The sequence below is a fragment of the Barbus barbus genome (genome assembly GCF_936440315.1).
Source record: "Barbus barbus genome assembly, chromosome: 24".
Classification (NCBI taxonomy): Eukaryota; Metazoa; Chordata; class Actinopteri; order Cypriniformes; family Cyprinidae; genus Barbus; species Barbus barbus.
The window spans coordinates 14,505,606-14,531,955 of NC_136752.1; the positions used below are offsets into that span (position 1 = coordinate 14,505,606).

The window sequence follows — 26,350 nt, forward strand, 5'->3', positions numbered from 1 at the left end:
TAATAAATAATCATTCATAGGATCAGAATATTACTAATCCACTTTGTAACATAAGATGTGTTTACTGTTTATAGGTTATAAAAGATGCATGCACCAGTTTAATGAATACAATTAACAATTTATTTTACAACAGATTTTATAAATACAAAAACTGCAAAAATAACAAAACAGAAAAGTGTAAGCCAAAAAACAAAAACAATAAAAAAAAAAATCACATATGGAAAGGTAGGGAGAATAGTCAGAAATGAATTATACTTCCTACTGTCAGGAATTAACTACTAGAAATTTATTAGAGCATAGATTCGGCAGACACTGATGCTCATTTGTGTTTCATTATTCTGATGAGGGTTTTCTCTGTTCACTCTCTTGTGAGCAGATGCACACTTTATTGATTGACTCAATCATGACTGGAGTGTGAGTGTGGTGTTTTTCTGTCAATTACAGTAATGTTTATCATGGCTCATTACCGCATGTCATTGTTGTGCACTTTTACACACTCACACACACACACACACACACACACACACACACACCACTCTCCCCAGATTGCTCTCTTACTAGGGAGCACTAGTTGACGTTGATGACTGCCATCAACCCTTCCCTCTCTCGCACTCTCTTTCCTCTCATCACTTCCTTTCTGGATGAACAGGGCACACGTTATAAATGAGTGCATGCTGCCATTTTCAGATATTATCTGCTGTCTTCTCTTACTGTGTCAGTTATTTGGATGATTTTTAGAGATGAGTTTGAGAGAAGAGGTCATCAGTGTCAAGATATTGCTATAAATTGGGATCAGGCCATCCAGAGCCCATTTGGTCAATGTTAGGAGCATCATTTTGTTTTGTCAGTCTCTGACTGTCATTACTTTCTTACTTGTTGTGTTTATTTTTGGTACTGTTATAATATTGTTCCCTCTATGTATTGCTAGCACCACCAAAACCCCCTCAATCCTCTAAACAAATGCTTAGGAAAACATATCTCTATTACAGCCACTGACAGTCTTGGAATGTGCGAAATGTAATCTTGAGCAAAACCCAAAATAAATATAAATTTTCCTAATGTACTAAATGCCTAAATTCACTTGTAGCTTTAAAAGTGATTGATCAGTTTTTTTTTATTAAGACAAAATAGCTACAGATTTTTAATGTAGGCCATTTATCAGTTTTAAGCCATAACAAAATATAAAATAATTATTGACTTATCAGTGCCAGCCAATTGCAATATCATGAATTTTAAAGGTTTACACGTTAAACATGTTAATTTAAAATGAAAATCAAACTAATTATCCTAAAATCTCTGTACTTTGCACACCTATAATGCTATGTCTCAGATATCTTTTGTAATAAACTCTCTCTTATATATCCTCAAGTTCAGAGAATCAAAACATATCTTTTTGCAGCAGTGCGGTGCTTTACAAACAGAGTTCTGCTCTGTTTGTACATTTAATCCAGTTCCCAAGATTAGCCTGGCCAATCGTGCGTCAGTGGGTCGAACTGCTTTGAGTCATTTGAGGTTCTCTGTGTTTACATAAACATCAGCCTACACTAGTAACCTGTGTGTTCTATAGGCATCGCTTTGAAGCCAGGATAAGCAGTTCTGGAATGACTTGAGCTGTGCAGGATAATAAGCCAAATCTAGGGTAAGTTACCGAAGTGCTTGTGGTTTTAGCATGGTGTGTGCAATACAGTAATAATTACTCTACAGCTGCATACAGATATCTTAATGCTACCTAGATTACAGATTTTATCCTCAGAGCTATTGGTTTATTCATTTGAAGCATTCTTGTTCCCGATTTTCCAAAACACACGGTTGTATAAGGTTCACAAATAGGAATAGATGCAAATGTAGAAGATTGTTAGATAGCAAAGCAACAGTTATAACTCTAATGGAGCTTATTAAACAACAGAGGCATAACTGGATGAAACACCTGACTTAACCTGATACTGTCAAAGAAAAACAAAGTTTGGGTTGGAATTTTCCTTCGTCTAAAATAAGACTTAATATTAACAAAATATTGCAGTTGAGCTCAGTCAACAGCATTTGCAAAAATAAAAATAATAAATAAATAGAACCTTTTCCTTGTTTTCTTTAAAAAATAAGCAACATTTTGGGATGCAGTCAGGCACTCACTGTTTTGTAGTTTTCGTAGTATAATCATAAGATGTAAACAATATGTACATAATTTAAGTGTGAAAAACAGCTTACTGATATTTTTAATGTAATGTTATGTATAACTTCACAAATTTATGGCCATGACAATATAATGACATAAACCTTATCGACCATGAAAATGTTGAGAACAGCTTTACAGCTAAAATTATACGTTTTGTTTTTCATTTATAAAAAATAATTGACAAGTTGATTGAGTTGATCTTGAATTATCCCACAATATGTATTTTTACCTATATTTTCTAAATGAATGTTATTGAGTTTATTGTGAACAACTCATCCATTACGTAGAATTTTTTTGACAGTTAATTGTTTTTAATCAAAATATAACTTCATCTTCCACGAAAATGACAGACTTCCCTCTGGCGATATACGCTGGACTGTTTAAGCCCTGCCCCTTTCTCCACAAACTCATGTTTATCTGCCTTCATCCAATCAACAGCTGATTAATAAAACCAAGTCCCATCCCAAAATTTTTAATACAATAATCCATTTTACTCTAATGTATATCACTATATGGAAGGAAAAAAACATGTTGCCATTGCATCAAAACCTTAAAGATTCAATGTACAGGATTTACAACTGACCACGACTTGATTGGATGTTCTTCATTCCAGTGTTAAATTGTTTACTTTTAAACTTCCCTATAAGGCTAAAACCACCATCAATCTTCTGATCAGTGTACAAACTGTTAGCTAGCATGCACATATTGCCAAAAGACTAATATTTAGAAAACACTTTCATTTCCCACTCTGTGATTTTCCAATGCAACATTTACCCACACTACACCTCAACAACATGCAACCATGCTATGCTATAAGTATCCATTCAAGCCACGCTAAAACGCACTAAAACAATCTGAATACTCCTATAAAAGTTGTGATTGTTGTGGCAGCCCAATTAATTTGTGTGGGGAAAAGCACTCTACAGTCTGGGGTGCACTTCATGTAGCTGGATGAAGAAAGGACTAATTGAATTATCACAACTCTTTTAGGTCTCAAATATGAGCTTGAGGATAAGGAAGCCTTTTAATTCTGTATGGAAAGCTTCCAGCAGTGTTTCAGCCACCTCAGGTTAAGGTGTTTTCCCTGTGTCTCATTAATTGTGGCAGTTCTGTGTTTCCTTGGTCATAAATAGCCCAAAGGACCTTAATGTTGTGCATGTATAGAGAGGAGTGGGTAGATCTGAAAGGGCTGTGCTGTGCCCCTCTCTCTCGCACTGTCCTGTTTAACTTGAGCTGAAGAGACTTTCAAGTATGGCTGCGTCTTTGTGTTGCCTTAGTCCATTTGTGTCTGTCTGTGTGTGTGTGTGAGTGTTTTTGGGGGTAGGGGTCTGAAATTTGTATGCAAGCAAGCGAGTTGGAGTCCCCCTCTTTCCCACTAGAATTTGTATCCCCTCACCTGCTCGCTGCAGCGACTCTAGTTCAAGTCAAGCAGACTAATGCGGATGCATGTGCGAGGTCTTTGCAGCACCTGCCTGAGTTTCTTCCATCTCTGTCCCTTCCTCTCTATATCTTTCATTTGCTCCCTCTTTCTAAGATAACTACCTGATTCCCTGTTTTCTACTGAAACACTTACAGTTTCATCCTATGTGAGAGTGGAGTGTGTATTAGGTTATGCGTGACTCAAATCATTTTTGTTGTATAGAATCAGTTACTTCAACAGTTAGTACATACATTTCAGCCGTGTGTTTGTTTGTGTGTGAGTGTAATGTATTTTAATGTATCATGTAATTAAGATATGTCCTATAATAACAACAATATTTATTATTATTATTGTTATTATTATTATTGTGTTGAAAGAAAGAAAGAAAGAAAGAAAGAAAGAAAGAAAGAAAGAAAGAAAGAAAGAAAGAAAGAAAGAAAGAAAGAAAGAGAAATTGAAAGTACAAGAAATGTAGAACTTTAAACTTTAAATTTTAGGACATGAACAAAAACAGCAAAATTAGGAGTATTGATAATGACACCATTAATAATAATAATGATAATAACAAAACAATAAGATAAAATGTTATGCTGCCTATTCCCATTGAAGTGTTAGTTCACCCAAAAATGAAAATTAGCCTGTGTTTTGCTCACCCTTAAAGCATCCTAGGTGTATGTGACGTTCTTTCAGACGAATCCAATCACAGTGTGCGCATCCGTAATAAAACTCCCCTCGGGGAGTAAATAAAGGCCTTCTGTAGCGAATCCATGCGTTTTTGTAAGATAAATATCAGATATTTCAAAAGTAATAAAGACTTTTTTCTCACTTCCGCTGACTGTCGTGCGCGGAAGCCGTCCAGGCGGATGCCGTAGGACATAGGCGTCGCGCGTGCCTCTGAGACATGCAGGAGCAACTTTAGCAAAGGAAAACCAGTCTCCTCTTGGCTTATACCAAAATCCTAAGACATTTTTCTTTACAAATCCTTGTTTTGTGCTTTTAATTCGTGACTGGCGTTTTGTTTTGTTCTCTCTCCGCATTTGTCACTAATCACACAATGCCGATGTCCTTCTTAATAATAATAAAAAATGTCTATTTATCTATCCTTAACACTTGCTATTTATTTCTGTAATTTATTATGAGCATGTCTATTTTGTGGAGAGGCTTGAATAGCATATCTGCTTTGACTTGGGGCATGAAAAATAATTTACTTCTTAGCGTTTGTCTCTGCCATTACCATGCGTGAAGTATTCATGGAAAAAAGTAAAAAAAAATAGAAATTCAGAAAAAGAGAGCCTCAGGACCACCTTGACCTTTGATCTTTGGCTTCTGACTTATGGCCCTCAGTGTTGTGTTAACTATCCTTATGACAAGAGCGGCTGAAAAGCAGAGGGAACTTTAACAGATTTATCCTGAGAGAGAATCACAGAGTGAGGAGATATTTTTCACCCAGTGACAAGTGGATGGAAGGACGGGAGTGAACTATGGATAAATGATGTCACCGACAGGGAGGCAGAGAGAGAAAGAGAGAGTGACAATGGAAGATGGGAATGGGGATATAAAATTTGAGAGACGGACACACAGAAAAGACTGCAAATGCTGAGACGGGACACTGGAGGAGAATGCAGAAAGAAGACAGACTTTCATAGTCAGTGAGCGAGTGTCTATCCGGCCGAATACACAGGCATTCAAAGGGGTCAACCCCACTGAGCCTCTAAAACGCTGTCATGATAATCCATGGCAAAGATCTTAGCCAGTCTTTTAAACAACCCTGGAATTTTTTACGCTTTCTCCACCCTTTTCTTTCCATCCCTGTTTTTTCTCCCTCCCACCCCACGTCCATCCTCAAATCTCTCTACCCCAGTATTCACAAAGTCATTAATGAGACATTCAAGGCTTTTTGAATCGGCCAGAGACATTGTGTGTCAAAGAGCGAGAGACAGAGCGAGAGAGCGCATCAAAGAAAGGAAAAGGGGAGTAGAGAGGGAGAGCAAATAGTGAAGAGGGCCCAAATGTACTCCCAGCTGAAAGCAGTTAGATCATGTTCTTTTCATGGTCCGATTAGAATCAAATCGATCCCTCAGCACCACCACCCCCTCCAACCACACACACACACACACTTCTCTAAGCAACTCCAAAGAGCTCTTCCAACAAGTACACGCTGAAGCCAGACGTCCACCTGAATGGTAATCAAGTTGCCCCGCTGAAATGTGTTTGTAAATGGGACATGGGTTAGAAAGACAGATACAAAAAGACAGAGACAGGCAGAGAGCAAAAAAGAAGAGTTGGGAAATGTCTCTACTTTATTGTGTCCAAAATGCCACATTTACAATCAGCAAATGATCTGACAATGATTTTTACTGTTTTGTTTAGGGAGGCACAATATATTCATACCATTTAAATTATCAGTCAATATTTATGTTCTTTTTTCTTGTATATTTAATACAGGATATTTAATTGCTCTGTTAATTTCCATTATTTTTACAAGTAGATTATTTTTTACATGCTGTCATCTAATAATCACTCAAAGGCAATCTTTAAAAACTCCCTCCAATTATTTAATAACACTGTTATTAAAGTAATCTTTAGAAAATATCACAATGAATATCCATTTTGATACCATACATTATAATGCTAATGCCCATATTCACTGGTAGCAATTAAAAGGATTGATTTAAACAATTTTTTGTATTAATTTAGTTTTATTTTTTACTTTTTTATTGTTTATAAGTACAACAATAACATAAATTTAGACATCAAAGAATTATACATTGCCTAAAAATTTAATAATAATAATAATAAAGAGTATAGCAAAAAATTTTAAAGAAATAAAATGAATTGCATATAAAAATAAAAAAAAGGAATAGATGTATTTTTAATTTTGTTAATATTGGTAATTTACTGCTTGCCGGTTATGGCAAGAAAATAATTAACTGGCTCATTAATTGGTTTTAGCATAATATTATAATATTGGCGCACCTCTATTTTTATCTTAAAGCCATTTGTAAATTTGTTGGATATACCCAAACACATGCAAACTATACTTTACAAATGGCTTTATTTAAAAAAAACAAGTTAAATGTTGGTACAGACACAATGGATGGCTGGAGCCTAGAGATCTAAGAACGTAAAGTTGTATTGTTTAGCTGGTATTGCCTACAGGGTGATTTATTCAAGTGGGCATTTTAGAAACGCATTGGAAAGATTTTGTGCACGAGTGTTTTTGTATCGTGGAAATTTCGTGTGCAAGTGGCATTGTGGCAGAGATATTTAGTGGGTTAGTAATGTGCCTCGGGTCTTTTTAATGAATAAGGTAGAATTGTGCGAGGGGTATTTAGTGTCATAGTACCAAGTGCTATTAGACTCACTCAACCAATAGATGACACTAACATTCTCTTAGCAGCTGCAGACACTTCAGCAAGAGCATCTAGAGAGGGAGCATTCATGGAGGTACGCGGGCCGTTGATGAAGTCTGTATGGGTGTAAGAGGCCGGGGCATTGCTGATTCGTGACGGTGGGTTTTTTCTGCAAGCATTGTTGGTACACAGGGAGGGTTCATGAGGATAGCATGTAGTGCAGATGACCTTTGTCTCTGATTTCGACACTTGCAGCTGGGCAAACGGCGGGCACCCCTGCACTTTCATTTCAAAGTTCAGTAAGCTAAGCTTTAGTGACAGCATTTGTGCCGTACTGTTGATTGCCACAAAAAAATGATGCAAGTATTAATCGTGTGTCCCTCCTTTTCTTTAAAAACTGGGTTATAGTAAGGCATTTTTAATGAAAATTAATAGGGGCATTCCATAAACTTTAAAATACAGTAACATTTTAGTATAGGGACCAATTCTCACTAATAACTAGTTACTTATTAGCATGCCTATTACTAACATGTTAGCTGTTTATTACTACTTATAAAGCACATTCTGCATGACCATATTCTACATCCCTAATCCTACCCAATACCTAAACATAATAACTACCTCACTAACTATTTATAAGCAGCAAATTAGGAGTTTATTGAAAAGTTGCAGTTAATGGTTTGTTAATGGTGAGAATTGGACCTTAAAATAAAGTGTGACCATACTTACTGTTCAATAGTAAAGCCACAAGGCGTAAATAATGTGGTGTGAAAAAATCACTTGCTAACCTTTTCTGTGTAATGTTTTACAATTTTGACAATGACAACAGAACAACTATACAGCTCAAATAATACAAACATTTCAGGCCTGTTCACACCAAGAATAATGACTATAACGATACGTATAACTATACAATTTGAATTATCTAATTCAGTGAGAATAGTGGAGTTCAGACCACAACTATAAATGTTATGGCACAGAGGAACGATATTGTTGGAATCACTTTCAAAAGAAGTTTTTTAAAACAATATATATATTAACACTTTAGTATAGGGATCAATTTTCACTATTGACTAGTTGCTTGTTAGCATGCCTATTATTAACATACTGGCTGTTTATTAGTACTTGTAAAATGCATATTCTGCATGACAATATTCTACATCCCTAATCCTACGCAAGACCTAAATTTAACAACTATTTTACAAACTATTAATAATCAGCAAATTAGGAGTTTAATTTGTGGCCTAATGGTTAGAGAGTCGGACTCGTAATCCAAAGGTTGTGAGTTCGAGTCTCAGGCCGGCAGGAATTGTAGGTGGGGGGAGTGAATGTCCAGCGCTTTCTCCACCCTCAATACCACGACTGAGGTGCCCTTGAGCAAGGCACCGAACCCCCAACTGCTCCCCGGGCGCCGCAGCATAAATGGCTGCCCACTGCTCCGGGTGTGTGTTCACGGTGTGTGTGTGTTCACTGCTGTGTGTGTGCACGTTGGATGGGTTAAATGCAGAGCACGATTTCCGAGTACGGGTCACCATACTTGGCAGTATGTCACTTCACTTTTTATATAAACTGCATGTGGTGTGGATGCTAATATACTTATTATAGTTATCCTTCTTAGCATGAATGGCCCTTTAAACAAAATAATTAATGTGGTTTTATTATTTAGTTATTATTACTTATAAATTAATTTTATTAATTATATAGATTATAATTAATTATAGTAAATTCATTAATGTTTAGTATTTTATTAAAGAATTATAAGCTTCATATTTTTGCTTTTAAATCTTCCAAAAATTGGCCCCACTCACTTCCATTGAAAGCGCCTCACCGTAACCTCCATTTTTGTTTTCCTCTAAAGAGACAAGTGATTTTTATGTATGTGGTAACAAAATGCAAAATGCAAAAAAAAAAAAATGTTATTTGAGCTTACTTTGGTTTGAAGCTGGAACTTTCCTTTTAATCCAGCAGTTTAAAAAAAAATAGTTCTAAAGTTCAAAAAGTTCGAAATATCGCCAACCAGTTGATCTCTCTGGTTACTGTTTAACTGCAGCTGCTCTGTAAGTGAGTGGGTGGGACCACCCTGTGGTCTGTTACATTGACACCTCTCTCTCCGTCTCTCCAGTCTTCCCCTTTTCACCTTACGCTCGTATTCATTCCCGCTGCAGCTGCATCACCCGACCACTTTCTCTCAGTCGAGCTCTCTCTCTCTCTCTCTCTGTCTGTATTTGTCTCCTCCAGTCCAGAAGATGGATGGAAGAGGCTCTAAAGCAGGCCAACAATAGTCGCTAGCGCAAGGTGAGCTCTTGCAGCTGTGCTAACTGGCTAGCATGAACGTCACAGTATGGCAACAGTATGCTTTTGTTCTGGCTCCCAGCCTGAAAAGGGCCATGGGGGGGTTTGCATGGCGCACTGGCGCTAGGTCATTTTTCTCTCGATGTGCCAGTGCTACCCTTCTGCCCCTGCCTCGCTCCCTCCACAGCTGTGTGTGTGTGCGTTAGCGTTAGCGGGAGGAAATGCGAGGGCATGGGGATGATGGAATACGTGCGTGCGGCGGGCGGTTGGGGCCTGTTTTGGGCGCGTTTTCCCCGCCGCCCTATTAGAGGCTTGTTTATTGGCCTTGTGATGCCATTGTCCTGCATGTTCAGGGGCGGCCACACTGCGTAATTGGCCGATTGGCCATGCTCTGCAGCGGCGGAGGTGATTTATAATGTGGCCTGAATGGGGCTGACTTCATAACGTCACAGACTAACGCTGAATAAACGCCAGAGAAACGTTAATGAAAGGATGAAACGTCCACCGAGCCCTTTGTGTCGGTGTGAAATCGGCGATCGGGACAAAGAGAGTCGCTGGAGTCCCTTCTTTCTCCCTGTTTCTATTTTTCTCCACTTCTGCCTCTTTATTAATCTCTCTTTCGTTCCTTTTCTTCACTGTTTATCTACATCAGTCGCTCTCTTTTCTCCCTCTTTTACGCCCTGTCTTTCTCTCGCTGTTTTTCCATCTCTCTCTGTCTTCGCTAACCTCTGGCCCTTTTCTCTCTCCCTTTTTCTCTCCTTTCGCCTTTGTAATGTCTTTGTTAATGCCTCTGTAGATGAAGCTGTCGGCTCTCACTTATTCTCTCCTTCTCATTCAGTCTCCCTTGTTTTATCTTAATCTTTCAGTCTTTAGATGGGCCCTCTGAGCGCCAGATTCCAATTCGGCCAGGAAATCTTCACCTGAACGCCATTGCTTTTCATATTGACCCCAAATTTGGTCGCCCAACTTTTAGCTTTTTCCTCTATAAACATAAACATAAAGGTTTACAAAGCTCCTTATGCTAAATGTGCAAATTTATTCTTCATTTTATCCTACTTCAGCTTGGCAGAGAGCATGGGAACACATTTTGCTACAGTAATTTAATGCAGCCTAGAAAATAATGGCTCGAACGCTCCAGAAACACTCAGCTGGAAAATATGTGTTTTTCCCTTTTAAAAATATGATTCTAGTTCGACATTTCACTTCGCATGATTCCATTTCATCAATCAATGACATGTTACATCATCATTTAATAACAGGATTCAAGCGACTGAAGTGAAATAATACCATCAAATTAATCATCACTTATTGGTATTAGACCTCGATTCTGATCTGTGCAGATGCCGTGAAACGGAAAGAATCCAACACGTTTCTTGATGAAGTTGCCTGAACTGGCTCATTACAGCCGTGGGTCAGCTGTGGGTATGTGTGTGGGCAGTTATAAAGCTAATGGCTTGCAGGGGGCAGGTTTTAATGACCTCCTAATTAAGTCTAACCCTCCCACCATTGACCAGATCATGTAGTACAGGCCAAAGGTCATTTACATAGAGACTGGTAACCAGTGTCCACCACCAAACTAATTGAATTGGGAATACCTGCATTTGTGGAATACATCCTTCCTTTTCTTTCCACAGAGTAGAGCATTTTTATCAGTCCCCAGTCAAAATAATGGATCTACCTTCTGTCTTTCACTCTCTGCCTTGTCCATTAGTGAGCGACATGGTGTCTGGTCTCATGGCTCAAGAGATTTTGATATAAAATTTAGTTGGACATTTGCTGAACTGCACTTTGAAATGGAGTTCAAATGTGCTTCCTGAATTAACTGATTTAACTAAATACCCAGAATGACCAATAATACCAAGCTTTCATAACTCAAGGTAGACACTGAATTGAGAAGAAATAACAATAACAAAACAGGAAAACAGAAAACAGAATATATATATATATACTGTATATATATATATATATATATATATATGCTTTGAGTTACATATACTACAAATTAGATGATTAACCATAAATACTTACTTACTTACACACACACACCATGCACTGACATCATTAATATGCTCTGAAAATCATTAATATGTAAATATATTAAGTTAGTGACATTTAAAGTGATCCAAAGTAAGCAAAATATATATGAAAATATTTCTTATGTATATAATATAATATAATATAATATAATATAATATAATATAATATAATATAATATAATATAATATAATATAATATAATATAATATAATATAATATAATATAATATATGTGACCCTGGACCACAAAACCAGTCATAAGGGTAAATTTTGAGAATTTGAGAATTATACATCACCTGAAACCTGTATAAATAAGCTTTCCATGGATGTATGGTTTGTTAGGATAGGACAATATTTGGCCGAGATACAACTATTTGAAAATCTGGAATCTGAGGGTGCAAAAAAATCTAAATATTGAGAAAATCGTCTTTAAAGTTATCCAAATGAAGTCCTTAGCGATGCATATTACTAATCAAAAATAATTTTTTACATATTTATGGTAGGAAATTTACAAAATATTTTCATAGAACATGATCTTTATTTAATATACTAATGATTTTTGGCATAAACTAAAAATTTATAATTTTGACCCATACAATGTATTGTTGGCTATTACTACAAATGTACTCGTGTGACTTCGTGTATTATATTATAATACACTCGTGTGTATTATAATATAATATAATATAATATAATATAATATAATATAATTCATAACACTTTTAAAGTAATAAGCCAATTTGAATAATATAAATAATTTCTTACATATAAGACATATTGCAGTATATAAGAAAATATATGTTATCAGGAATAAATTGTTTTTTCAAAAATGAAACACACACACACAATCAATTATTGCTGACTTTCTCTGTTCCCTTGGGAGAGTGTTTTTAGGGGTCTATCCTGTCCTCCCAGCCTCCACTCTTCCCCCCTGCCCCCTAATGGGAGGGTGTTAATATAGTCGCTTTTCCCCTGGTGTTAAATAGGAACAGTTTCTCTTGTGTTAATTCTCCATTTTGTCGCTGTCTGTGTGCAAGACCTCTGTGTTCAGTCTCTTATTCGGCACTAAACGCTCAGCTACCCCCTCCCCTTTCTCTTTTCCCCTTTTCCCCTTTCTTTTCACTCTCCCCTCTCCTTTCGTGAGGCCATCTAGATTATGTTGCTAAGGAGATTTTTTTTTCGTACTCTCTCTTTTTGCTTTTTTCTCCACTGTTTTCCATTGATTTGGTGTTAATGCATTTTCAATGCCCCTCGGTGTGTGCTGGGGGAGTGGGGGGCACTGCGAGTGCAGTCTTCACACTCACTAGAGGAATTTTACTCTGAAGGGGTCGATGGAGGGGGGGAGTGGGGGATTGGGGCTGCCCAAAGAGAACCACTCAAGTGAAAAATTTGGTGATTTTTACCAAGCATGGGAGCTGGCTCACCGAGACGCACACACACGCTTACCCACACAAACCCAGTAGCACGGTGACCACCCACTCCTCTTGTATTTTCTATCCTCTCTTCAGAAAACACTCACAGGTGGACTTGCGAGGGCTGCCATTCTCCTCGCTCGTGTCAGTAACACTATGTGGAAATAGCCATCACTCTTCAGGAGACCTGTCAGCTCCTCTTGCAGGCCTGAAAATGGAAGGAAAGAAAACAACATATTAAAATAATAACAAAGATCATTAACATTTGATTCCAGGGGCACTATTTTCTTTGAGTGAGCACTGGTGACAGGCGATCTTCACTGTGATTGTAAGGTGTGATAGTCTGGTGGTGTTACTGTCATATAATATGCACGGAGACCAGAGCTTAATGGTGATGTTTAAATTAATAATAAAATAATAAATACCTTATTAAATGCTAACACTTTTTGGTAGTCTTGTATTGACAAATATTTAGTAAAATGTGCACAGAAACTGCATGAATGATACTGTCACGAATCTCGTCTATGAACTTCTGTTTACTCACCACCAGAGGCCATTCCTCCATCACATTGACCTTCACACCACACAGACTGTTACATTTTACCCTGGACTGCATTTCCCATCATTCATTGCACTAAGTACACACAGCTGTCTCAATCACACGTTCACACCTGAGAACCATCTTACAATCACACACCCTTTATAAACCATGGACTTCTTTTCACAGATCGCCGTGTATTGTTCTGCGTATAGCACTCCCCTAGTGTTAGCTGCCTTACCGAGCCATTCTGTTCAGTTCCTGTATTGTTCTGCGTTTATTACTCTCCTAGTTTTAACTGCAATGCGGAACCTGTTTCTTGTTTTCTAGTCTGTGTTTCCTGGATTTACCCTTGTCTCGCCGTTCGGACTTTGTTTGTATCTTATCTGGACTCATGTTCCTGGATTACCCCTGTTGTCAAACCCTCTGGATTGTGTTCGCTGATCAAAGACCCACGCTTGCCCTTTGGATTATTCTTGTATCTCGTCTGTGCCATACCTGTTTGCCGGTGTTTTGACCCTGCTTGTGTTTTTTGACCACGTCTTTGTTTAAAAAAGCTTGCAAATGGATCTGCACGTCTCACGTCTCGTTCGCTCCATTAAAGATACAAATGATATAATCTGGATTCAAAGCAGTAAATTTCATGACAAATTTTCAGCACCAGTTGTTTTATCTACAATAAATCTTGAACTTCTAGAAGGTATTTATTTTATTGTATTTTTTTTGAAAGCTGAGAACCGACTTTGTTCAAAAATGTGAGGAGCCATGTGCTAAGTTTAATTGGGTGTGACATTTCTGCTTGATTCTGATTGGTCATTCGCATCATTCTTAGAATTCTGCGATTGACCAATCAAAATCAAGCAGTTAAATCTGTGGTCAAATATTTATATATATATATATATTGGCTACTAATCCGAATAACTGACTGATTACATACAGTTTTAGGTGTAATATCCCTCTGCAGTCTTTTTCTTCTCACATAAAAAAATAAACTCCAAACAATACCCATTCATTTATTTGATAAGCTCTCATGTAATAAGTTGGATAATGTACAGCCATTGTCACAAAAAAAAAAAACCTTCAAAGTGTTATTTTAATGATGAATGTAGATTATTCCTTAATATGCACCTGGATGTACAAAGTCATCCCTTTATGCAATTGAATTAGGTCACTAAATTAGCCTCAGTGGGATTAGCTGCCAATAAACCATTCACAAATTACATTTGCATGAAGTGAGTGCAATAACTTAAGGTTGCATGACAATTTCATGAAATGTTCCAGGCATATATTTTCCACACATATCTCTTGTTGTCCCTGTTTTTCCCTCCATTGTCAGTCACTCTGTAATTTCTGGTTGCAGTTATGGTGTGAATGGTGACCTCAGTGGTTTTCTTAATGTCACGTATGATTTATGAATGTCTTCTGTCTTTTTTCATATATGTTTCTGTCTCTATTCCTTCCTGTCGCCCAAATACTGCAATGTTCTTCTCTGCCCAGATGCAGAGGATTCTAATCTAGCTACCACTCTGTGGATTCTCCAACTTAATCAGCCAATCAGAGAGCAGCTAAATCAGGAACTGGCAGGAACTAGAGCTGTCGACGCCCACTCCAGCTGCAGCCATCCAAAAGTCAGAGGTCATGACATGAATCTGATTTTATATGTATGCAGAGTTTTTTTCTGTTGCCCCCATGTGTTCCTCCACTGCACCTGCAGAATGTTTCTATCCATTCATGCTTCATCTTCCTCTTTTCACTCCCTCAGTCTCTTTCAGTTGTTTAGCTTCTACTCATCCAGAATGTCTGAATGCATAACATACACACACACACACACACACACACACACAAACATTTCTGCACATTTAAAATGTAATAGGGAAAATTCTGATCATCTTGTTTCTGTATAAATGTTACCAGAGCAGTGGGGCCACACATGACCTTGCGTTGTTAAACCAAAAACTAGAGAACAATTACTGTAGGACAGTTTTTACAGCCGACATTCTTTACAAGGACTTTGTCTAGAGGGCCATGATTTATGCATGTCCATCTCTAGAAGTCACCAGCAATTCAGATTGCAAAAGATTAATGCTGAATAAATTTGTGAACATTTGTTCCACTTACAATTGATTGACTTGTCAGCAAGAATAAGAAAAATAATTAAAAAATGCAGAATTTTTATTTATATATATATATATATATATATATATATATATATATATATATTGGTTTTCTATATGGGTTTTGAAAAACTTTACAAAACATTTTCAAGGAAGGTTTTAATTAAATGACTGTAAAATGTCATATGTGACCCTGGACCACAAAACCAGTCACAAGGATAAATTTGTTGAAATTGAGATTTATACATCACCTGAAAACTGAATAAATAAGCTTTCCATTGATGTATGGTTTATTATGATAGGACAATGTTTGGCCGAGATGCAACTATTGCAACTAGATGCTATTGGAATCTGAGGGTGCAAAAAAATCTAAATATTGAGAAAATTGCCTTTAAAGGTGTCCAAATGAAGTTCCTAGCAATGCATATTACTAATCAAAAATAAGTTGATATATTTACAGTAGGAAACCCATTAATGTTACTTACACACATAAAGACTGTCAGACTCACACCTGTTTACCGACAATATATGCTGGCAATCATATACAAACACACTTGTACTCACTAACACCACCTGTTTGTTGCACAGCACTCAAATATTGATGCATGTGAGAACAAGCTCCTTCTTTTGAAGGACAGAAAAGGAGAATCAGAGACACTAGTATTCATCATCCATTTGATCCCTTGTGGGAAAACCTTAATTCTCTGGGACAGGGACTGAACAACAACAAAAAAAGCAGCAAAACTGAGTTAATTTTTCTTTTTGTCCTTCATAGGATGGCCTATTCTTTCTTCTCCCTGGCTGGTACAAATTGGGCAACAGTGGACCTTTTCTCCTCAGAGCGAGATGTAGGATGCAGCGAGGCTGGGATCTCAATTGGGTGTTGATGTGAACAAAGTTAATCCCTCATTGGTGCCGATGTGACCCAAAAAAATCGGCTTAAAGTGGCTCCGTTAAACTGGACACAGTTCTGCCATTCAAAGGCGGCACCATTCCTTCTCTTTCCTCTCGTCATCCCTCTCCCTCCTCTCTGCCACCCACACACACCAGCAGTAGTGGAGCATTAAGACAAATACATTCATAACCCTGTTTTATTAAAGACTTGGGGCCCCTGGGTGTTGTATAGGGGCCCTGGGGGGCCGGTGCGACAGCGGGGCGATTAGGCTAAGCCTTCCCATGAGGAACATGAACATGACACAGCAGCCACTGGGCCCTGAGATGTCCATTCCCCTCCCACCTCGAAACCTAATCCTCTATTTCATGCACATTAGTGCTGTGTAAACGCTCCCCCAGGCTGCCTTTACAGTGAACTTTGCTTTAAAAGAGAGATGTGCTACTAAAGATGCTGAGAAGCAGTAATGCTCAGACATATTTTTTCACAGGCACAAGAAAGTGATGGGAAGTGTATAAAAACTCCTTTAGACATGCCTTATGTTAATTTTTTTTTCTGTATAAAATGAACTGGTGCACTTGTGAGGAAAAATATTTTGACATACAAGAGTCTAAAAATGATCTGAGGCTGATGATTTATCATGGGCAATATGAAAATTAAATAATTCTGATAAATTAATAGTATATTAATATTTCATTTAAAATAGATCTTTAAAACTAAAACCAACCAAATCACTCATGTTGTGTTTTTTTCTTTTCCCCAAAATGCTTGTTAATGTTATCACATTGTATTAAAACGTCCTCCCACAAATTGGATAATTTGTGTACTATTCTGGGACATTTCCCCCAATCTTGTTACACTTAAAAAGGGCTGGCCTACAAGAAAATGAATGAATTTCTTCAGATCCAAAAAGAAACACAAATCCTAACTGAAAGAAAACAAGAGAAAAAGACTGAATCCAAGATGTTGTGATAATATAGCAAAATGAGAGATTTACAAACAAACTTTAAAAGGCCAGCCATTTTTGACAGGGAACACCACATTAGGTAAAGGGCTCTCAGGACAGCACAAAGGTTAAATGCTAAGTGAGTTTAGGCATTGCAAAATTATAAGGTAAAGTATGAAAAATGGATATTCATTTTGAGATTTGTTAAAGATTATATTTAACAATGTTATTAAATTGTTAGTGCCTATAAAGGTTAACTTTCAGTGAGTGTTAGATGACAGCAAATGTAATCAATGTAAAAATGTGTAAATAAATATCAGGTAATAACCTTTATTGTACTAATGTATGTATCCCTAGTGTAAAGATTTACTTTAAGAGAGCGACAAATGTTATCTAAATGTTAAAACGGGAAATGAGAATGCCAAATAAAAAAGCACTGATTGAAATGCTATGATATATTGTGCATCTCTGAAGACTGCTCAAAACTTAGATAAAAATTAAGTAAAATATTACATTGTCAAATTTCTGAAACGGTAATCATAGTGCCAAAAATAAGTTCACAATAATTCCATAATTCATTCGTGATTTCATGATTAATGTTTTGAATATTTGTTCTCACTTTTCACTTTAACAGTCTTGTGGTTAAATTCTTCAATGCTGATTCACATTAAGGGTATGCAGAAGGAGGCCAGATCTTTGTTTTGTGTTCATGCCTCTATATGTCGGTGTAAGAAAGGTCTGTTTCTGATCAGTGTGCTTGAAAGTAATGTGAGGGCTTGTGTGATGTGTCCCAAATCATTAACAGTTCTGGCACATGTGTGTTAGGGAGCTTGTCACTCTATAGTAAGCAGTGACTGTGTCTCAATGTATATGTCAGCATTTAAGTTTTAAATATATGCACGTACCGCAGTTTTGTTGTGGTCTGGAGATGCTCTTGAAGCTCAGGCTTTTGTGTTGTTGCTTTTTTTGTGTGTCTGAGGGTTAGAAGAAAAAAATGTTGGAATCACTTGGCTGACACAAAAGGCAAACCCTCTTTCAAAGCCACTTCAGAGGTGCAAAAAACAAGAACCATAGTAAAAAGAAAAAAGACTCTGTCCACAGATTCTCTGATTTATGCTTCTCATCACTGTGAGAAGAAACAGTGTCAATCAGCACTTTGTGGTATCAGCAGCAAAACCAATGTATACACATACATACACACACTCAAAAAAAGTACAAAATTGTCACAGTGCAGTAAAGCTTCAAAAGTGAGTACACTTCAGGTACTAATAAAAATAAAATATGTGCCTTTTAAATATTATTTAAACTTGAAAATGTAAATGAAAATTGGAAATGCATATTTAACTGCATTAGAAAACCAAACCAAAAGTGGCCAAAAAAGGTATTTAAAGTTAAAATTGTAAATTAAAATGCACAAAAAAGTAAATAAAATGTGTGTGTGTGTGTGTGTTTGTGTGTGTGTGTGTGTGTGTGTGTGTGTGTTTGTGTGTGTGTGTGTGTGTGTGTGTGTGTGTTTGTGTGTGTGTGTGTGTGTGTGTGTGTGTGTGTGCATGTTTATGTGGTTTATGAGGACACAAATTTGTATAATAACATGGGTATGACAGAGGTATTACAATATGAAGGTGGTTTATGAGGACACTGCCTATGTCCCCGTAATTCAAAAGGCTTAAAAAACATACTAAATGGTGTTTTTTTGAAACTCCAAAAATGCACAAAGTCTCCTGTGAGGGCTAAGTTTAGGTGTAGGGTTGGTGTAGGGCAATAGCACACACAGTTTGTTCAGTATAAAAACCATTACGCCTATGGAGAGTCCCCATAAACCACAAAAACCAACGTGTGTGTGTGTGTGTGTGTGTCAGTGTAATCTGGGCAAAAAAGTTCATCTTAAAGCTAAATTTTCAAAGACTGTTGTAATTACTTTTTAAATTTATTTATTTGATTTAATATTATTTACATTTGAAAATGTAAATGAAATAAAATACACACTTGAAAATGTAAGAATTTCAGTGCATTAGAAAACAAAATATCAACTGAGTGGAATGAACGAACAAATAATAAAAAAAATACTATGTTTTTTAAACAAAATATTCGAAAACACATTCATTGAAATGTTTTGTTAGAAAAGTGTGCTTGTGCTATCTTCCCCCCAAAAATGTTCTATTATCTAATGCTATGGCATTCATATATTTTAATGTCCAAAATACTTTTGGAGCCACTGTATACCACAAAAATGTCAAATGTCATTTTTATCGATATGAGTGCAGCCACTGTTATTATGCCCACAGAATTCTCATCTTGAATTCATTCACTCTGGTCAGCTGAACTGACAGTGATCTGATGCCTGGCCAGCTTCCAGATGTATGTGTATATAGCAGCAATAGAAGAAGAATGAGAGATCAGAGAGAAAGTGAATGTGAGAGTGTTCGGCCTGAGGCAGCATGCCATAAAGTGAGATTAGCGGTTATAATCTGCTGAAGCGTGTGTGTGTACACTGTAAAAAATCCAACTCGAAAAAGGTTCAAATTACTGTTTTTTTTTTGTTGGCTCAGCAAATTTCTATGAAAAAGTCAGTAAAACTATGTTTAATACATTTATTCAACCTAAACCAAGTTTCTTTCCATAAACTTAAAACGTTTAGTTTTGTGAACAAGGTTTTGCAAGTTCATCCAAAAAAAATTTGGCCAACTTATTAAGTTAAGTTAGGAACTGCCCTCCCACTAGCAAATACTAATACCATTTGTTTATGGGACATTGAAGAAAAATGGTTGTTTGGTTATTTTTTTAATAACTTCATTGTGCCAAATGTAATAGTGTTAATAATAGTTATATATATATATATATATATATATATATATATATATATATATATATATATATATATTTTTTTTTTTTTTTTTTTTTATTGAGTCTGGAAATAAAGTATTAGTGAATAATAGTATTAATTAAATCATGCCCACTGTATAAATTATAATATATTGTATAGTATATTGTGCACAGCAGTATATTGTGAACTCAGGAAATTATGCTGCCTTAACGTGCTATTGTAATTCTGATAAATACTAGTTTCATCACACACATACACACACACACACACACACACACAGGAAATTAAGTCAAAATTGAACTGAAGTCTTTCAAAAGCGGGAGGAAATTTAAGTGAGGCAGCATTAAATTGGCGGAGGATGACTTTTACTGTGAAGTTCGTTAGTGGGCGCCTCATCTCACTAGTTTGCATAATACCCTCAAAGACAGAACAGAACACAATTAGCCTAATTATGAGTTCTTTTTTATTGAAATGTTACATTTGAATAATACATACATTTAAAAATAATTAGCAGCATGTTTTACGATAAAAATTATATTTTCCAATCGGGCCAAACCACGCCCCTCAGTACGTGACCTTTGCACAACCTTGATGTGAGTCAACGTCAACGTTCACTTTTTAATGCGGGAGAAACAACTTGAGAAGACAAGGCGTGTTCATCAAGCGGTCGGAGAATTTTTTTTATTACAGACAAGGCAGCACGTGGCGATAATAATCCAGAGGACTATATATGGTGAGTGATTTTATTTTGTTTTTGTTGTACTTTACTTCTGAATTAGTTGATATTAGTTCGTTGGAAAAATAGAAACACCACTAGCAGCTAACTTTACTTTGTAAGTTATAAACATTACTGAATGTTTAAATTAGCTTTATTTTTTAATCATTTCAACGTTACGTGAAATATTTAAGTTTTTATCTTTTGTTGCGATGGATTTTGCTGCACAGTAATATTTTTGAAGTCGTGCACATTCTGTTGACTTCAGCTATATTAGGCTACATTGTTCTCCATCTGCTAATAACGTTACAGTACTGAAGGGCAGCTAAGAATTCTGATTAATTGCTACAACAATAGTAAGTTAGATTAATTGATAACGTTCTGAAGAGATAATGATTTTTGAAAATCTCTGTGTAGCACTAAAAAATTAAAAGCATAAGTTTAATTCATTGTCTATTTCATTGTTAATTCATTTATTTGCCTTTTATGAAACTGATCATTCACTTTGTGTTCTTTTTTTCTTAAACAGATCTACCTTGAGAGCAAACTTCATGCAGTGTAGATACTGTAAATACAATTGTGCCAGTCAAACTCTGCTGCTGAGACACTACAGGCTAAAGCACTGGCGCCCAGGCCGACGTGAACCATTGTTGTGCCTGTACCCTGAGTGTGTCTGCTCTTTCAAAACACCAGGTGGGTTGAAAACTCATTTATATAGGGTCCACACAAATTCTGATAAAACAACAGTACAAGCTACATTTAAATGTGACCTATGTGATTATCACAATGTTTGTACTGAAAAAAACTTGCATCTGGGTACACATCTGAATAGGAATGAGACAGTGCAATGCCCATTTTTGCACTGTAATTTTAAAACTAATGTCTATGTAACATTTCATAGCCACAAGTGCAAACATCACCAAAAATGCAAAATAAGTGATTATAGTTCATCAGTTGTAACTGTCGATCGCACAGACTCTGATAATTGGTTAGATTCTGCTTCAGAATGCTTTGAGGATACATTGTATGATATACATGTAGAAGCTGCTGATGTTGAAGATATTGACAGAATTCTTGAGAAGTTAGCTTCTTTGCTCCTTTGTATGCAGACAGAACTATGTGTATCTAGAAGTGCTACACAGCACATTTTTCAGTCTGAATGAAATACTATACCTGTCTAAACCATCCGCAGAAATGTTGTTTCAAACCTGTATGAATTTCTTTCTTCTGCTGAACAAAAAGGGAGATATTTAGAAGAATGTCAGTAACCAGACAGTTTTTGGTACCATTGACTTCCATAGTATATTTTTTTTTCCTACTATGGAAGTCAATGGTACCAAAAACTGTCTAGTTACTGACATTCTTTTAAATATCTTCCTTTCTGTTTAGCAGAAGAAAGAAATTCATACAGATTTGAAACATGAGGGTGAGTATAATGACAGAATTTTCATTTTAAAGTGGAGTATCCCTTTAAGTCTCTTTAAACGATCTTTAAGGATTCATGCAGAAGTAAATCATAATTAAAATTATTTATCTCCCTCTAGACAACAGACATCCTATCACACAGACACGCTACAGCTTTACGGGATCTCCCCTTGTACCTCAGGGAGCACGATGCAATATCAAAGACTTGTCTGGTAAGTTTTTAGCTTTTGTTCATGTCATATTTTCATTGATCACTGTTATTTTATGAAATGTGTGGTTATATTTAATAAAGGTGCTGACAGTTTCCATGTGGCTTGTTTTCATCAAGTATTTACATCAGGTTAACACGTACTGTGCCTATGGCAAGCAGTACGAGGCTGAGAGCCGTGAGAATGGTGCAAGGCCGGTGGCGTGATTGATAAGGCAATTCACCTGCGTGCAGCACCGGTTTCGATTGTCTCACAGAAGAGCTTTGGATTGATAAAAGGAGGAGCGACGACAGTGAAGGATAAAGGCTTGGACTATTTACATTGTTTTGATTATGTTGATTAAAGTTGTGAACATTTGCCGGGTTCCTGCCTCCTCCTTCCTGGGGTTCAGCTCCAACACAAAGGATCAGGGAAGGAGAAGTCAGAAACCAGCGATCGTTCAAACGGAACTTTGATCATATAAAATAAATACAAAATAAAATTGAAACAGCAGCCCCTCACGGACGACAGCAACACACACATAAATAAAACATACCAAAAATAGTCCAGGCCTGGTCTTCACTCGTCTTGCATTGTTGTCGCTGATCCTTTTAGTCATCCGGGCCTCTTTTGTGAGTCACGAGCCAGGGTGCGTTTTTTCCCATGGTTCTTATCCTTGTCCTGCTTGTCACAGTGCCATGTTTTTTTTGCTAGAGTTTGAGCTTTGATTTATTTTTTTATATTTGTACATATGCACAACAATTTTTCATTAAATTTATATAATTCTTAGGACAGTGATTTGGAGGAGACCTACACAAGAGGAGTGAAACTGTGCATCCTTGAAGTCATGGAGGACGATATCTCACAGACAACAAAGACATGTCTAAACTTCGGCATCATTCTGGAGGAAACTGGTCATGCAGGACCTACCTGACTTTCCTACTGCTTTCATGGTACTCTTTGGACTTCTCTATGCACTGAACATTGAGTATTCAAAAGGACTAAAATACACATTTGAGGCAGTGCAGAACATCTTTGTGGGATTGGGTGAAAAGTGCACCAACAGAGTTCAGTCCCTGAAGAATAAGCTACTTACTGTATAGGCAGTTTAAGATGCTTTTAGTGTTGTTTAAAAGTTAGCCTTATTCTCTAAAAGTAAAATTCTTATGTTTACATTTGCTACTGTTTATCAAGATTTCATATACATATAACATAGTGTTAGTGCTTTGTAATACTGTTTTAACAGCAGTGTTGAGTTTTACTTGCAGTATTGCAGTATTTCAATTTTCATTGTTGATCGCTTTGGCTTAAATATTTTGAATTTTTAAGACTTGTACTGGGTTGAATTATGTAAAAAGCCAAATGCTTATTCGTTTACTTGATATATTTTAATTCAATTGATATTTAAATGTTTCATGTTTAGGTGCGCCATTACTTTGTAGATGGATGCTCTTTTAAATTTGAAAAGTATTTGTAAAGTTTGTTTCTCATGTGCATTGGCAGTGTTTTGTAAAACTGTTTTACTGTATTGCAGTATTTCAATTTGCAGTGTTGCAAATTACACTTACCAGCCAACTTTTGCCTCCAACAAAAATAAATGTTTTGTTAACATTAACTCACTGTTTTCAGTTTTTGACTTGGGCAATGTTATTGTAGTTTCCAGTCTTAACATATTATTACTTAGTACTAATTTCCAATAGAATTTTTTTGTTCACTCAACTTCAGACATTGAGTTCTACAGACCAAAAATGTTGAATTGGCGCAACTTAAAAAGGTTTGTTAAAAAATAGTTGCACCTCTCCACAAAACTAACAATCTTAAGTTGACCCAATTAAATATTTTTTGTATGACTGACAAATTAATTTTAGTCAGTATAACTGTTAATTACAAAAGTTGAGTGAACAAAAAAAAGCAGAAGGAAATTGGTACTAAGATTTTTTTTGTTGTACTGGCTTAAATTTTTTTACAGTGATGTGTGCGCATTACTGTCTCTGTGGTGTGTGGCGGAGAGGTGAGTCCTATGGTCTCTGCTCGCTCACCCAGAAAAATGTCAAATCTCCATTTACCCTACACCAAAAAAAAGCCTGCCATTAGATAACATACAAAAGCAACATGTGAAGCTCTTTGTCTGAACTGTTTTATCCCAGGGCTCAGTTCCCTTTTTTCCATGTGCTGTGGGATAAATCATACTCAAAATCCAAATATGAATTCAATGGCATCAGTGAAGCAAAGGACTCGTTCTTATATCACAGACACCAGGCGCTTTGATATGTTTCATGACTGATTGATACCAGCAATGAATGCTGTGTGGGTTTTCTACAGTCAGGGCTTCTATTATATTAAAATTAGAGGCCTGTTTATCTAATTACAACAGTAAATAGGTTCATGTCCCATTTATCTCTCCGTTCTCACACTCAGCGAGACAATAATATGCATAAGACTCACAAGAATACATTGTGTTCACAACATTAGATTGCTTTAAAGTAGGTGGTGGCTGGCAAAAAAGACTATAATGATGAACAGATTAGAAGGTGAAGAGAGAAAGAGAAAGGGAGAGACTCTTGACCCTGATGTGGGGGTGTTAGGAGGGTAATTAAACAGAAAGAAAAGAAAAAGAGAGACTCAGAACAGCTTTAGAGAGAGACAGGCCTACAAGTAAAGTAAGCCAAGTGAGAAAGCCAATTTAATGAAATCCTATTTAAACTTCTTATTATTATTCTTCTGAGACTAAAATTTACAACTCTAACTCCTCCTAGAGATTTAACTCTACAAGCTCCAAACTCAGCCCAGCTCTTCAGACTGATCTGACTCGAGTTGCTATATCTTTTCTAACTGATCAGACTTACGGTTTTCATAAAACTGAAGATTAAAACTCCCATAGACTTACATTGATGGAATGTTCAGATGAGCCAAGACTATTCAAACTCCAACTGTCAAAATTCCAATCTAAACACACTGAAGCCTTTAGACTCAATCAGACTTCCCTTCTATGTACTATTTCTAACCAATTCAAACTCATCTATCTATCTATCTATCTATCTATCTATCTATCTATCTATCTATCTATCTATCTATCTATCTATCTATCTATCTATCTATCTTGCTTGTTAATAATGCTAGCAGCATGCTATCAACATGCTAATCACTTGCTAATTTTGCTAGCAACATGCTAGTAATATGTTAATCATGTTAGAAACATGCTAGCGACATGCTAGTAACTTGCTAATCATCATTTCTGACAGACTGTATTGCCTTTAAAACATTCAAACTTTAAGCTTTAAAAGCTACTTTAAACTTCAAACTATTTCAGACTGCAAACCATCAAACTTAAAACTTTTTTAAACTTCTTAAACTTTTTAAAGTTTTCAAACTTTTGCAAACTTTCTGGTCCGGCTTTCTCAAGCCAACTTAAAGTTTGTCTCGACAAACTTTATCTAGTTATAATTTAAAATACTGTAAATAAAGTAGGCTAATGGCAGTAATGAAAGTGGTCTATTTAATCAGCTAAACAATCTTTAACATCTGTGTCATTAACACATCACACAAAGTTGTAGCCTGAGTTAAGCCAGATATTGTGAGGTTTCTGTTTCATGGTGTCGGAAAGATGAGCCGTGGAGGATGTAACCTATGAGGACCTGCCACGGTCACAATGCAGTTTTTGTCGCCTCAACAATCCTCTTTAAGTTTAACCACTAATGAATGTAAATTGTATAATATAGCCTACCTTTGTTTTCGTGTAGCATCTCGAATGAACTGTCTCCAAAAATAGGATAGGCTACTCTTGAATTAGGCGGTTTCAGAGCAGAATAAATTGGGGTAAAACTACATAGCAAATTATAAAACGTGATGAGCGAGAAAGACGCTTCCATTGAGTGGAACTTCCGGTGTTCTGGAATGCAACTAAATGCCTAAAAATGCGAAAGTACTTTGTAGTACCAACCGCAAATTAATGTTTAATTGTGTTTTAATGGCTGTTTTTTAAAGCTAGCCCTGACATACATGGATAAGTCTTTAGTAATAGGG

At 36.4% G+C, this 26,350-nt stretch overlaps 2 long non-coding RNA genes across 2 annotated transcripts; both read left to right on the forward strand.

Annotated features, from left to right (window-relative positions):
- The first annotated feature begins 1,500 nt into the window (after positions 1 to 1,500).
- On the forward strand, positions 1,501 to 17,615 carry LOC306843849. Its single transcript, XR_013781871.1, has 3 exons — positions 1,501 to 1,639; positions 14,721 to 14,858; positions 16,113 to 17,615. It is a non-coding gene; the product is annotated as an uncharacterized lncRNA (long non-coding RNA).
- A 2,999-nt stretch (positions 17,616 to 20,614) lies between these two features.
- Positions 20,615 to 23,940, forward strand: LOC306843901. The gene is made up of 4 exons (XR_013781876.1): positions 20,615 to 20,732; positions 21,244 to 21,407; positions 22,259 to 22,351; positions 23,118 to 23,940. It is a non-coding gene; the product is annotated as an uncharacterized lncRNA (long non-coding RNA).
- Positions 23,941 to 26,350: the final 2,410 nt, after the last annotated feature.